Below are 11,399 nucleotides of genomic sequence, written 5' to 3' on the forward strand. Positions count from 1 at the left end.
CTGGCACATAGTTAAGATATTTACATATAAGTTTGACTATCCCAAGTCTTGTTTTAAAGCTTTGTTAGGAAGATTCAAAGCTGTTTCACTCTTTTAAAGTCTCTACCTAATGCTGTATGTATTATGAGATGTCTACACAGTGGCTTGAAGGAAATCAAACTATTTCAAGCTTTTTATAAGTTTCTGAAATTGTTTGACCACTCGTTTCATGTAGTCCTTCACTCTGAAATTTTATCCCACACATATGCAGATCAAGTTTTATCCCACACATATGCAGATCAAGAAATAGACGTTCCTCTGCAGATCTCTGATTTTCTATGTATAGCTCCCCCATTCTTGGGTATTCTGCCCTGCATCATCTAGCCACATACATCTTTCCAAATACTGACTTCTGATTTTTCAACTTAGACATCGCTGATCTCTTTCTTTTGACCACTCTAGATTGTGGCATGAAAAATACCTATAGTCAAGAAAGCCAAACAATCACAGGGCTCATGTTTTTTTTTTCTTTCCCTCCTTTCAGAAATCAGTTTGATATTGTCTGTTGTCAAACATCAGAAAAGTTGTGTTTCATTTATTTTGCCTGATTATCTAGTTGTTTATGGCCCAAAGACAATTTCAATAGGAGTTTATCTTTCATGGATGGCAGTGAAAATTCACTCACTAAATTTTAACTATGCTGAATCACTATGTTGAAAAATTATTCAAATTCAAAAAATATTATTTTCACTCACATGGAATTTTTTTTGCTCACCCACAAGGTAAATCATAAAATCTAAGGATCAAAATAGCTTAATGTCATTTCATCTAATGACTCTTCTTGTTTAGAATGTAGGAATCTTTAGCCAATGTCAGGCAATTGACCTTCAAGGAACTTACATTCACCACTGTATAATTATTCAACACAATCTACCAAACTACCTCTAGCAAATAACTTATGAGGAAAAAATACCATCTGCTTTTATAAATTATGTTTTCTTATGTTTTTTTCTCATTAGATAGAAAGGAGAAATGAAAACAAAATTATCCTAAGAAGATGCTCCAGTGACAGCAGTTGTTTCTTGAGATCAACTGTGAACTGCCATTTTTACTTAGATGTACCAAGACCCCTTCTAAGGGGTCTTTTGGGCATCTACACATAATTACCATCAACTGTATGTCTTCTCTGCATTGAAGATGCTTGCTCTAAAAATAGACAAACTATAAATGGCATTTTGAAATCAATAGAATAGAAACAGAGAAATAGTAAAGCATAAGAGATCTTGACATTATAGAACACATTTGCTGTGAGGAGAGAAAGTGGCTAAGGATAGGCTGATCACTAAGAATCCCAGGATTTAAGAATATGCAGAGAGGGGCAGCAGGGAAAATGCCCACTTTCCTCTCAGATCATTTTGTTCTTGGTTAGTGAGCTGCATTATATGCTTTTGTCTAGTTCTACCTACTCCTAATGCTGATTCAGATCCTGAACTTTTTCTGAATCCTCCAAGCACAGTAGACAGCAAATAATCTCAGATCTTTCCTCAGTGCTTTATTTTACTCAAACTGGAAACTGTATTCCAGGCCTAATTTACCCAATTCTTCAAGCTACAAAGTTATTCTACTTCAATATACACAGAACAGTCAAATAACAAAATCTTTACTTTTTTCTATGGCTGAACTTCTCTGCATACCCAGAGACACAGAGCTCAATGCCCAGAAAATGCCACAAATTAATTAAGACAGAATTCCTATAGGTTGAAACCTGATGTAATTATTTTTAAGGCTCCCTAGGTGATCCTAATGTATAGCTAGAATTAAGGATAACTACCCTAGGACCTCAGGGTCAATGAAAAATTTGAACAAATTCCAGATGCCTAATGAAAACTCATACTTGTACGGCAACTGAATTATCTGGAAAACATTTCCATGTATATTATTGATTTTTATTTTTAAAACAGTCTTGAGAATTGATATTATAACTCTATTTTTCAGAAATCGGAGTTAACTTGTGATCGTTGGCCCATGCTACTAGGATTTGAGATGAGATGAGCTCATGTTTTCATTTTGGGGGTAATATTTTGGAACTGCATAGATGACAAGGGAGATACTATCTCAAGGACAAAATACGTCTTTAATTCCAAGAAATAAGATATACTAGTAGTGGCCTCTAAGGTAATTAAGGAAGATAAGGATAGTAAAACTCCAGGTGGAGCTTTTTCCCACCTTCATGATCTCCAAAACACTCCAAAATTGCCTGAATCCTGGGAAACATTAGAAGGAGTGAGGAGATAAACAGTAAGGAAAGAATTCAAGATAACAAACTCAGGGGCAGATGCTTATATCTAGCCTAACCAGAAAGCCTCATATATAGCCTTCCTTAGGCTCTTCTCTTTCATCCCTGCAGACCTCCCACCCAGGGGAGGAGTGAGTTTCTTGGCTACAGAAAATCACTCTACACTTTGGGAGGCTGAGGCGTGTGGATCACTTGAGGCCAGGAGTTCGAGATCAGTCTGGCCAACATGGTGAAACCCCATCTCTACTAAAAATACAAAAATTAGCTAGGCATGGTGACACACACCTGTAATCCTAGCTACTCAGGAGGCTGAAGGGGGAGAATTGCTTGAACCCATGAGGCGGAGGTTGCAGTGAGCCAGGGTCGCACCACTGCACTCCAGCCTGGGCGACAGAGTGAGACTCTGTCTCGAAGAAAAAAAAAAGAAAAAAAAAATCACTCTACAGTGACAGAGTTCATTCTCAGGGGATTAACAAAGCAACCAGACTTCCAGCTCCCTCTCTTTCTCCTCTTCCTCAGGATCTGCTTGGTCACCATGGTGGGGAACATGGGCATGCTCTCCCTGATTTGGCTGAACTCTCAGCTTCACACCCCCACATACTACTTTTTCAGCAATCTGTCACTCGTGGATCTCTGCTACTCCTCCGTCATTACCCCTAAAATGCTGGTGAACTTTGTGCCAGAGAAAAACATCATCTCCTATGCAGAGAGGGGCATCAGGGAAAATGCCCCTTTCCCTCTCAAATCATGTTGCTCTTGATGGATGAGCTGCATTATATGCTTTTTTCTAGTTCCAACCCATTTTATGAAGCTACTATTACCCTAATACCGAAGCCAGACAAAGACACTATAAGAAAAAAAAAAAAAAAACTATAGACCAATCTCTGATGAAAACATCCTCAACAAAACACTAGCAAACAAAATTCAACAGTGCATTTAAAGGATCATATACCATTATCAAGTGGGATTTATCCCAGGGATGCAAGAATAGTTCAGTATAAACAAATCAATGAATATAACACATCATATTAAAAGAATGAAGGATAATCGGCCGGGTGTGGTGGCTCACGCCTTTAATCCCAGCACTTTGGGAGGCCGAGGCAGGAAGATCACTTGAGGTCAGAAGTTCCAGACCAGCCTACGCAACATGGTAAAACTCCATCTCTACTAAAAATACAAAAATTAGCCAGATGTAGTGGCACGTGCCTGAAATCCCAGCTACTTGGGAGGCTGAGGCAGGAGAATCGTTTGAACACAGGTGGCTGAAGTTGCAGTAAGCTGAGATCGCACCACTGTACTCCAGCCTGGGTGACACTCCATCTCAAAAAAAAAAGAAAAATCACATAATCATCTTAATGGATCTGAAAAATCATTCAACAAAATTCAACACCTTTTCATAATAAAAACACCCCATAAACTAAGTATAGAAGGAATGTATCTCAACATAATAAAACCGTAAAAGGCAAGTCCGTAGGAAACATCATAATGGTGCAAAATGGAAAGGTTTCTCTCTAAGGTCTGGTACAAGGCAAGAATGCCCACCCTCACCACTTCTATTCACCGTAGTATTGGAAGTGCTAACTTGAGCAATTAGGCAACAAAAAGAAATAAAAGTCATCCAAATCAGAAAGTAATAAAATTATCTTAGTTTGCAGATGATATGATCTTATATTTAGAAAACCCTAAAAACTCCACACACAAAAAACTGTTAGAGCTAATAAAAAAATTTGGTAAAGTTGCAGGATACAAAATCAACAAACATTAGCATTTCTATACATTAACAGTGGCCTATCTAAAAAGGAAATTAAGAACGCAATCCCACTAACAATAGCATCAAAAATAATAAAATACTTAGGAATAAACTTAACTGAGAAAGTGAAAGACTTGCACGTTGAAAACTAAAATATTGATAAATGAAGTTAAAGAAGACACAAATAAATGGAAAGACATCCATGTTTATGGATTGGAAATTTTAATAGTGTTAAAGTGTCCATAGCACCCAAAGTGATCTACAAATTCAATACAATCTCTACCAAAATCCCAGTAGGATTTTTTTTATAGAAGTGGAAAAAAATCCTGAAATTCATATGGAACCAAAAGAAAAACAGAATCACACTTAAAAATGGTCAAAATGGTATACTTTCCATTGTGTTTTTACCACAATTAAAATTTTAAAAATAAAAAATAAATCTAATAAAGTATTAAATAAAATATGTTTCTACCTCTTGCTTTGACAAGCTACCTTTATAGCCCTACAAAGCCAGATTCAAATTAGAGTCCTGAGAATCTTCAAAGTTCCATGTCAGAAGGTGGCCAGGGAAAGCTGGGCCCATGGCCCAAAGCTTCCCTCCTCCACTTCCCACTGCCAGCTGGGTTAGGTTTAGCATTAGGGTTATGGTTAGGGTTACAGCCAGGAAAGAAGCTTACACAGACCCTGGAAGATGAGGAGTCTAGGCCCAAACTAGATCTATGTATGATCTTTCAGGCCTGACTGTAGCAATTACCAAGACACACAAGCAATTTCTTTGTGTGGCAGGCCTTGAGAGGAAAATCTGCCCTCCCCTCACCAGACTTGGTGCATAGCCAATGCATTGCAGTCTCTAAGAGATTTGCAGTGAAGGACTCACACCCTCTCCCGGCCCCTCCCACCCTGGGCCACAACCTTATGTATATCTGCATTCCTACCCTAGGTGATTCCATTCAGAGACCTCCTCGATGGAGGGAGTGAGGGAAGGGGGACCTCTGCTGAGACACTGCTCAAGTGTGTCTGCCACAGGAGAGACTTGAAGACACTTTTCTTTAGTACTCAGACTTTTCCACACAGAGAGCTTCCCCATCTCACTGACCCCGATCCTTTCCCCACTCCCACCCTGTCTGGGCTGATCCACCTGACCCTTCCCAGTGCTGTGCTGTTCTGCAGGGGGAGAGGGCACCACCTTCTTTCTCTTTTTGCCTCTTGCTTACACAATAAGCAAATTGCAATAAGTGAATAAAGGCTTCCTTGTCACTTTCAGTTTGTCTCAATGTCTTAGAAATGGTTGCATAGGCTCCAGCTAGATGCTTTCCCTTTGGTTCTGCACACTAATTTGGAAGATGTGGTCAGTGGATGGCCAGAGCAAAGCCCAGGAAAAAGGAGCCCTCTCAGCAAGGCTAAGAAGGTCCACAGATGCACTCCCTTACCGCTAGTATTTGACCTGTCACTGTTTCTCTACCTCTCCTCCTACCTCCAAACTAGCTAAGCCCACAACTGAAATAAAAAGTAACATTTGTCCTTCACACTACAATTTATAAAGCACATTAACACTCAATATTGATTAATCTTACATTCTTATGACCTCATAACATTATTCCCATTTTACAGATAAGAACATTGGGGTTAAGCGACTTGCCCAAAGGCACAAGTGAGAAATTGACACCCCTACCCCATATCTTTTAACTATAGATTTCAAAATTCATGCTTTTTTAAACTATAGCTTTCAAAAATTCAGGCTTTTTAAACTATAAATTTCAAAATTCATGCGAAATTCTACTACTCAGCTTTGCCATGCATCTCCCAGCTTTGCAGGAGGATCTAATCTGGTCTTTAAAAAGCTTCAAAAAGTTTGGGGCGGAGGATTTTATCACTAAATGCAGAGAGGGTATTAAAAAAACAGGGCTCAGATCTAAAACCATCATGGCAGAAAGAACAAAACACAAAGACAGCAATCTCTGGCAGGGTCTTAATGCTCCATTCTCATCCCAAAACACAAAATGAGGGCCTTTAATGCACTTAAACAAATGCTAACCAAATTCCACACCAATTACTTGGAGGATATGTTCTCAAGCCCTCAATCTTCATACCACCCCACTGAAAATACTTCATTAATGAAAGGACAATAGAAAGCCACTGGGCTTTATCTGTTCAGAGATGCAGCTTGCAGCAGCCCCGGATAAAGTCTGACCCTCCTCCAGAAAAGATCCACTCAAGTTATGCCTCTCTCTAATTACCGGGATGCTTGGACAAGGGCCTAGCATTTTATTTAGAGAATCATCCCTGCTCCCAGCATACAATACAAGACTGAAGCTGCAGATACTGTCTACTCAGAGCCAGCTTCCTGCAGTTACCATGTTGTCACCCTATCCTAGGATCTCATCTAGCCACCTCTGCACCCCAAGCTCACCAGGACCATGTCATTCACTCACACGGCTACAGAGGACATGCTGTCAGATGCCCTGTTGCCTGACTAGTGACCCTGTCTCAAGGGGCTAGGCCTGGATCCACCTCCCCCAACCACCCAACCAAACCAAATGGTCAAGTTTATAACTATATCCCCCATCACCACCACTAAATGGTCGTTTGCAGCTGCAACCTTCCCCTGTTGTTGAAGTCCCTGACATTTGGCCAGGAATTATCTGGTGAATTGTCTCAGAGCAGCAAAGAATCTCGCCACCTTCTACTACTCTTTCCATAGGTTTTAGAGTAAGACAGCTCAAAGTATGAATCCCTCAGTGACTAGATTTCCTAACCCTGGGCTGGGTTGAGTTACCCAACAGGCAGATCAACTGTATGGTTAGGACACCAGCACAGTGAGTGTCTTTGAAAAGCGTTTCTAAAATTTTATAATGAAAACAGCAACCACAACAGCAAAACTCTAAAGAGAAGCTACTGTAATTCCTGCAAATATGTAAGTTGAATTAAAACTTTTTTATTTTGAATTTCCAGTGGGTGGCCTCTAAAGGTCTGAATCAGGCCATGCTTTAGCTTTGTATCCTCTCCAAGACCTCTTTACTCCCCTCCTCCCGGGAGACTGATTGCATCACCTAAGGGACATAATGCCTGCCGCATGATAGGTGGTGAATAATCGTCACTTCCTTTCCCTTCTTTCTCCACTTCCCTGTGTTTCTCTCTACAAGCTCAAGACACACAAACATAAGCAAACCCACATATCTGTCTTTTTAGGTTCCAACTCAGCAATTCCACAACCCCTATTAAAAAGAACGTGGGCCATGTGAGAATCAGGATTTCTGATTCTCTCCCCTGCCGGTGCTGTAGGCTAAAGGCACTTCCCAGGAGCATTTCCCCAGTCTCCCCACTGCCTCATCCTTCAGCCATAAGATGAAGACAAGGGTTGCTCTCACTCAAGACTCCTTTCCTCTTTGTAGCATCATGCCCCCACACTCCTCTGTTTCAGAAATCTAGGCAGAAACTCTTCTACAAGTGACAGCTGTCCTAGGAAGGCACTCTGGTGCAACAAAAACAGCCCATTGCTGACTTGCCTGGGAGTCAAGAGGAATCTGTGGGAGGCAAGAGCTATAAGACCAGAAGCCTGAGTCAGAACACTTGGCTGAACTGGGGCAAACAGCAGGTGCTGTCCCCTGCCACACTCTGTACTACTGTGGCCCAGCAGGTACCAACCCAGAAAACAGGAGCCTGGCAGGAGGCAGGGGAAGAAAACTGGAAGAGCAGATACACAGATAAAGAAGTGGCCTCTAGTGACTCCTAGGTGGTGGCTCTCCAAGCTCCTCCCCTTCCTCCTCTGTGCTAGCTCGGGGCTGCGTCCAAAGCCACATTCCTGTCCCAGCATCTACTCTTGCAGCATCTGCTCCAAGCAGGCTGCCTACACAGACAGCTCCTGTGGGTTCGCCTTGGCCACTGCAACCAGGATGAGCCAGGCTGATAAAACACGGCACCCTCTGGCTTCCCACATTACAGCAAATAGAGGCCACCTCACTGAGCAGAGTGAAAAAGCAACCACCACGTAACATTCTTTAATCTGTAAAACTGATATTTCTTTAATCTGGGTAAAACTGTCATAGGAGAGATGATTGGGTCCAGTGACCCAGACTCTGTCCAGGAGTCTGTAAGCCAACTTCCAGCTCTAAATTTTAATTGATTTCTGACTTTATTTTAGAAAATGTGACTTTTTTCCTCATTATTTTTCTCCCATGAGTTTTACCCAATACCAAGAAATAGCCAAAGAAAGCATAAGAGAGAAGGAATTATTTTGTGCTTATTAAAACAAAAAACAAGTCTATTTATTAATTTTCTGAATTATTATTTCTAACCACTTAGCAGCTTGAATGTTCAGGAAAAAAAAAAAAAAGTCCTCCCTCTAAAACAGAGAAAAATGCTGAATGAAAATGTTAATAGCAAACATGCTAACCCACTAATTGGCTTAGCTGGTCTAAAAATAAGAGAGATTTTAGAAGTAAAAAATAAAGACAGGAGCACAGCACCTAACAGTATAGATAAGGCTGGAGCCATTGTTTCCCTTGGAAGTATCTGCCAGTCCTAGGAGGCCTGCAGCCTGGGTTTTGACACATGAAGGGCGAGAGATAAAGCCTGGAGCCCAGGCAGGATGGATGTGGAATTAGAGGCCACCTTACCTCCCCACCAACCTCATAAACCCATGCCCAAAGTATGTAAAACCTGAGTGAATGAACCAGAAAAGAAGTGTCCCCTCAGGGAGATGGTGAGGATACAGGCTGGTCTTAACCTTGACTCTGGATGGAAAGGGAAAACACAGAGAAAGGAAAAGCCTCTGCTTTAAGAATTCCTTACCACACTAGCACACACAGGTGCATAGACCTGGAATTTACATTACCTCTACATGACATGTAAAACCCCAAGCCAAACATCTATTAGAAAGAGGTCCTAGATGTCATTATTTATAACTAATTAGAAGTGGGTTAAGTGCTCCAAAGGTAAGTTGAGGGTCTTACGGACTCATTAACTGGGGAAACTGAACTGACTTTCTAAGGTAAGGTACAGCCTCTCTGAAGAAGTGAAATTCAAATACCTGAAGGATAAGGAAGTTCAGTCACTATCTGACTTCTCATTGCTTCTCTGCCTTTTGGCTAAGATCAAGAGATATTTGACTTCTCAATATCAGAACCCTGTTCTCACTGAGGAATCTGCCCTTGTGTGAATCTGAGTTGAAATCTTCCCACTAGTAAGACCAGACAATAGCTCCCAGACTCCTGGAATCCACAGCCCAACCACACCACCCCATCTCAGCCAATCAGATGCTCTGCATAGGTCTTGGCTTCCAAAACAAATATTATGAAGAAACCAGGGTCATACAGAGTTCACAAAGCAAAGACAAAGACAGTGTCTTCCAGCAACCAGCTGTGGTGGTGTATGTGATATTCTGTTGCCAGAGTAACATAATTGGACTATCCCAAGACTGTGTATGATTCTAGCCATTGGTAGAAAGGTTAAATATGGCCTACACTACAAGGAAAACATTAAGAGGACAAATACTCTTTGGAAAGCATTCAGAAAGAGTCCTAGTAACCATCACCACTCAAAGTCAAGAAGAAAATGACAAAGGTTTCATTGCAGCAAGTTAGATAGTCTTGCTCCTCAAGGTGTTGAACAGACAGTTCATCACTGGCCCCATCTTGGTGAAGGAGACTGTGTAATTTACACTAACCCATAGCTCCCGGAGATCTGAGGTAAATGAATGTCCCTAATCCAAAAAAAGAAATAAACAGATTTATGGAATCTGGCTGAAGATTTGGACCACTGGGTTAATGAAAAATGATGAAAAGAATGAAAACAAAATATGAAAATAATAACACAGCATAGTACAATGCTGGTTCTCATGAATACAAATCCACCTGCTTCTGACATAGGTACTGATTCAGGCAGCCTGAAGCGGGCCTATGTTACACAAGTTAAGGCTCATGCAACTGTGATCACAAAATAGGAAATGGTCCATGTCCCCTGATGGACCACAGCATCAGCAAATTCTATAACTTATGAACCACCTACAGAAATGAAACTTATGAAAGAGACCTGCAGGGTCATGGCCTCATAGTGATCCAAGGCCAGTGGATAAATATGGAGTAAACACTAATGACAAAGAAGCCAGAGGAAAAGGCTGAGGGTTTGATGTCACATAGGTGATGATGTTCTTTTCTGTCACTAAGCTTATTGTCATTTGGGGAGAAATGACAGAGGAATAGAAGAAACCTATGAAGGAAAAGCTAAAGATATAAAGGTACATGGAGGTGTGGCAGTGGGTACATGGGGGTGTGGTGTGGTCATCCCGGTTAGGTGACCAAAACACAGAGTAGAGAGAGGGTTGAAGCTCTGGCTCACCTGTCAACTTAGCGAAAATATATCTGAGAAAAGAATGACTAAACAACACATAGGTCAAGGAAGAAGAAATCACAGGGAAAATTGAAAAATATTTTGAATAGAAAAATAAGAAAGACACAACAGGAATCTCTCCTGAAAAAATAATCAGAAATCTAGATAAAAATTTTAACACATTCTTTCAGTAGGAAATTGCTTAATTTTTTAAAAGATTTTAACACAAAAGTGATAGTTATGGTATTATTTATATCGATTAAATGTTGGGGAGACTGACACAGTGTTAATGTTTAGCAACAGGAAAAAACTGAAATAAAATATGACATAGCTACATGATTAAATCCATGGAAAATTACAATTCAAAAAAATATTGATAAGGAATAAAGATCACATTATAATGATAAGTTAAACAACATTTTGTAACACAGGATGATCCCACTGGAAGAGACTTTCACATTCCAGATGATATTCTCCTTTCCTGTTCTCCGAATGGTGGAGTAGACCAGTTAGCTATTGTTATACAACAACCAAACACAATCTCATTGGCATACAACAAGGAATATTTGTTTCTCATATGTCTACAAATTGATTGTGGTAGTTCATCTTGTCTGGGCTCAGCTGGGCCGCACTGCTTGCTCTGCACAGTGAACACTGCTGCTCGTGTGTTCATATTGAGAATTAGTTGGGAGCGGCAGCAGTTACCCAGGAGGGACTCTTCTCAAGGAAATGGCAGAAGCAAAAGAGGGCAAATACCATGCAAAGATATTCCAAGCTCCTGCTAACATCACATCTACTAATATCCTATTAGCCAAAATAGTTCACCTGGCCAAGCCAACAGTCATAGGCAAGGAAATATACCCTACTCCTATGAGACCATGGCAAGGGAATGGATATATACTACTACTAGATGAATGATGAATTTTGACCAATATCGCAAACTACCACATTGAGATATAGGTAGTCATTTTCTTCACACATATTTCACATTCCAAATTTTCAACAATAATATATGAGTTGCTCCAAGAATCAGAAAAAGAAAAACCA

The sequence above is a fragment of the Pongo pygmaeus genome, chromosome 9, assembly GCF_028885625.2.
Source record: "Pongo pygmaeus isolate AG05252 chromosome 9, NHGRI_mPonPyg2-v2.0_pri, whole genome shotgun sequence".
Taxonomy (NCBI): domain Eukaryota; kingdom Metazoa; phylum Chordata; class Mammalia; order Primates; family Hominidae; genus Pongo; species Pongo pygmaeus.